At 40.2% G+C, this 4,709-nt stretch overlaps 1 non-coding gene across 1 annotated transcript; it reads left to right on the forward strand.

The window, feature by feature from the left end:
* Positions 1-3,416: 3,416 nt before the first annotated feature.
* Positions 3,417-3,524, forward strand: LOC130964177 (small nucleolar RNA R71). Its single transcript, XR_009080282.1, has one exon. It is a non-coding gene; the product is annotated as a small nucleolar RNA R71 (small nucleolar RNA).
* Positions 3,525-4,709: the final 1,185 nt, after the last annotated feature.

A 4,709-nucleotide genomic window follows, 5' to 3' on the forward strand; every position in this document is an offset into this window, starting at 1 on the left:
TTCTTGCTTCAAGAATCATTTTTATGATTTTTCAGATCCTCAGTAACATGTCTCCTTTTTCATCATTCTTTCAAGAGCCAACAATTTTAACATTCATGAACCACAAATTCAAAAGACATATGCACTGTTCAAGTATACATTCAGAAAACAAAAGTGTTGCCACCACATCAAAATAATTAATCTGTTATAAAATTCAAAATTCATGCAATTCTTCTTTTCTTTCAATTAAGAACATTGTTTATTTAAGAGAGGTGATGGATTCATAGGACATTCATAACTTTAAGGCATAGACACTAAGACACTAATGATCATAAGACACAAACATGGATAAACATAAGCATGAAAATTCGAAAAAACAAGAAAATAAAGAACAAGGAGATTAAAGAACGGGTCCACCTCAGTGATGGCGGCTTGTTCTTCCTCTTGAAGGTCTTATGGAGTGCTTGAGCTCCTCAATGTCTCTTCCTTGTCTTTGTTGCTCCTCTCTCATGATTCTTTGACCCTCTCTAATTTCATGGAGGAGGATGGAATGTTCTTGGTGCTCCACCCTTAGTTGTCCCATGTTGGAACTCAATTCTCCTAGGGAGGTGTTGATTTGCTCCCAATAGTTTTGTGGAGGAAAGTGCATCCCTTGAGGCATCTCAGGGATTCCATGATGAGTGGGATCTCTTGTTTGCTCCATTCTTTTCTTAGTGATGGGCTTGAGGTCATGCCTTCTCAGTTGAACTGGCTTCCCTCTTGAATCTCTCTTCCATTGAGCGCCCTCTTCACAAATGTCTATGAGGACTTGGTCCAACCTTTGATCAAAGTTGACCCTTTTTGAGTTTGAAAGGGACCTCAGGGATCACCTTCTTCATGGCTACAACTTCATAGAAGTGGTCTTGATGCACCCTTGAGATGAATCTCTCCATCTCCCATGACTCGGAGGTGGAAACTTTTGCCTTCCCTTTCCTCTTTCTAGAGGTTTCTCCGGCCTTGGATGTCATAAATGGTTATGGAAAAACAAAAAGCAATGCTTTTACCACACCAAACTTAAAAGGTTTTCTCGTCCTCGAGCAAAAGAAGAAAGAAGAGAGTAGAAGAAGAGGAAATAGAGGAGATGGAGATGGCTTATGGTTCGGCCAAAGGGGGGAGAAGTAGTGTTTAGGGTGTGTGAAAATGAAGGAGTGAAGATGGGTTTATATAGGTGAAGGGTTTTTAGGGAAGAGTGGTTGAGGTGATTGGTGAATGGGTGAAGAAGAGAGAGGGTGGTGGGGTAGGTGGGGATCCTGTGGGGTCCACAGATCTTGAGGTGTCAAGGAAAATTCAACCCTGCACCAAGTGGCGTGCAAAAATGCACCCTTTGCCAATTCTGACGTTAAACGCCGGGCTGGTGCCCATTTCTGGCGTTTAACGCCATGTTCTTGCCCTTTCCTGGCGTTTAACGCCAGTCTGGTGCCCCTTTCTGGCGTTAAACGCCCAGAATGGTGCCAGACTGGGCGTTAAACGCCCAACTGCTACCCTTACTGGCGTTTGAACGCCAACAGGATCTTCCTACAGGGTGTGCTATTTTTCTTCCTGTTTTTCATTCTGTTTTTGCTTTTTCAATAGATTTTGTGACTTCTCATGATCATCAACCTAAAGAAAACATAAAATAACAAAGGAAAATAGATAAAATATAACATTGGGTTGCCTCCCAACAAGCGCTTCTTTAATGTCAGTAGCTTGACAGAGGGCTCTCATGGAGCCTCACAGATACTCAGAGCAATGTTGGAACCTCCCAACACCTAACTTAGAGTTTGAATGTGGGGGTTCAACACCAAACTTAGAATTTGGTTGTGGCCTCCCAACACCAAACTTAGAGTTTGACTGTGGGGGCTCTGTTTGACTCTGTTTTGAGAGAAGCTCTTCATGCTTCCTCTCCATGGTGACAGAGGGATATCATTGAGCCTTAAACACATAGGATTCTTCATTCACTTGAATGATCAATTTACCTCTGTCCACATCAATCACAGCCTTTGCTGTGGCTAGGAAGGGTCTGCCAAGGATGATGGATTCATCCATGCACTTCCCAGTCTCTAGGACTATGAAATCAGTAGGGATGTAATGGTCTTCAATCTTCACCAAAACATCCTCTACAAGTCCATAAGCTTGTTTTCTTGAATTGTCTGCCATCTCCAGTGAGATTCTTGCAGCTTGTACCTCAAAGATCCCTAGCTTCTCCATTACAGAGAGAGGCATGAGGTTTTCACTTGACCCCAAGTCACACAGAGCCTTCTTGAAGGTCATGGTGCCTATGGCACAAGGTTTTGAGAAATTTCCAGGATCTTGTCTCTTTTGAGGTAATCTCTGCCTAGACAAGTCATCCAGTTCTTTGGTGAGCAAAGGGTTTCATCCTCCCAAGTCTTATTACCAAATAACTTGTCATTTAGCTTCATGATTGCTCCTAGGTATTTAGCAACTTGCTCTTCAGTGACATACTCATCCTCTTCAGAGGAAGAATACTCATCAGAGCTCATGAATGGCAGAAGTAAGTCCAATGGAATCTCTATGGTCTCATTTTGAGCCTCAGATTCCCATGATTCCTCATTAGGGAACTCATTGGAGGCCAGTGGACGTCCATTGAGGTCTTCCTCAGTGGTGTTCACTGCCTCTTCATCCTCTCCAAGTTCGGCCATGTTGATGGCCTTGCACTCTCCTTTTGGATTTTCTTCTGTATTGCTTGGAAGAGTACTAGGAGGAAGTTCAGTAATTCTCTTGCTCAGCTGTCCCACTTGTGCCTCCAAATTTCTAATGGAAGACCTTGTTTCAGTCATGAAACTTTGAGTGGTTTTGATTAGATCAGAGACCATGGTTGCTAAGTCAGAGTGGCTCTGCTTAGAATTCTCTGTCTGTTGCTGAGAAGATGATAGAAAAGGCTTGCCATTGCTAAACCTATTTTTTCCACCATTATTATTGTTGAAACCTTGTTGAGGTCTCTGTTGATCCTTCCATGAGAGATTTGGATGATTTCTCCATGAAGAATTATAGGTGTTTCCATAGGGTTCTCCCATGTAATTCACCTCTTTCATTGAAGGGTTCTCAGGATCATAAGCTTCTTCTTCAGATGAAGCATCCTTAGTACTGCCTGGTGCATTTTGCATTCCAGACAGACTTTGAGAGATCAAATTGACTTGTTGGGTCAATATTTTGTTCTGAGCCAATATGGTATTCAGAGTATCAATCTCAAGAACTCCTTTCTTCTGATTTGTCCCATTGTTCACAGGATTCCTTTCAGAAGTGTACATGAATTGGTTATTTGCAACCATTTCAATGAGCTCTTGAGCTTCTATAGGCGTCTTCTTCAGATGAAGAGATCCTCTAGCAGAGCTATCCAAAGACATCTTGGATAGTTCAGAGAGTCCATCATAGAAAATACCTATGATGCTCCATTCAGAAAGCATGTCAGAAGGACATTTTCTGATCAATTGTTTGTATCTTTCCCAAGCTTCATAGAGGGATTCGCCTTCCTTCTGTCTGAAGGTTTGGACTTCCACTCTAAGCTTACTCAATTTTTGAGGTGGAAAGAACTTTGCCAAGAAGGCATTGACTAGCTTTTCCCAAGAGTTCAGGCTGTCTTTAGGTTGTAAGTCCAACCATATTCTAACTCTGTCTCTTACAGCAAAAGGGAATAGCATAAGTCTGTAGACCTCAGGGTCAACCCCATTAGTCTTGACAGTGTCACATATTTGCAAGAACTCAGCTAAAAACTGATGAGGATCTTCTAATGGAAGTCCATGGAACTTGCAATTCTGTTGCATTAGAGAAACTAATTGAGGCTTAAGCTCAAAGTTGTTTGCTCCAATGGCAGGGATAGAGATGCTTCTCCCATAGAAGTCGGGAGTAGGTGCAGTAAAGTCACCCAGCACCTTCCTTGCATTGTTGGCATTGTTGTTGTTTTCGGCTGCCATGGGTTCTTTTTCTTTGAAAATTTCTGTTAGGTCCTCTATAGAGAGTTGTGCCTTAGCTTCTCTTAGCTTTCGCTTCAAGGTCCTTTCAGGTTCAGGGTCAGCCTCAACAAGAATGCTTTTGTCTTTGCTCCTACTCATATGAAAGAGAAAAGAACAAGAAAATATGGAATCCTCTATGTCACAGTATAGAGATTCCTTGAGGTGTCAGAGGAACAGAAAAATAGAAGAAAGAGGTAGAAGAATTCGAACTTAGTGAGATAGAGTTCGAATTTGTGCATTGAGGAGGAGTGGTACTCCATAAATAGAAGGATGTTAGAAGAGAGGAAGAGTTTTTCGAAAATTAATTAAAAAGATTTTAAAAACATTTTGAAAAATACTAATTGATTTTCGAAAACCAAGAGTGGAAAAGAAATCAAGTGATTTTTGAAAAAGATTTGAAATTAGAAATTAAAAAGATATGATTGAAAACTTATTTTGAAAAAGATGTGATTGAGAAGATATGATTTGAAAAACAATTTAAAAAGATTTGATTTTAAAAATTAATGACTTGCCTAACAAGAAAAGATATGATTCAAACATTAAACCTTTCTCAACAGAAAAGGCAACATACTTGAAATGTTCAATCAAATCATTAATTGTTAGCAAGTATCTTTGAAAAAGGAAAGAAATTGATTTTGAAAAAGATTTGATTGAAAAGATATGATTTGAAAAAGATTTGATTTTGAAAAACTTTGAAAACTTGAGAAAAATCTGAATTAAAAAACAGAATCTTCCCTCTTG

The sequence above is a fragment of the Arachis stenosperma genome, chromosome 2 (assembly GCF_014773155.1).
Source record: "Arachis stenosperma cultivar V10309 chromosome 2, arast.V10309.gnm1.PFL2, whole genome shotgun sequence".
NCBI lineage: Eukaryota > Viridiplantae > Streptophyta > Magnoliopsida > Fabales > Fabaceae > Arachis > Arachis stenosperma.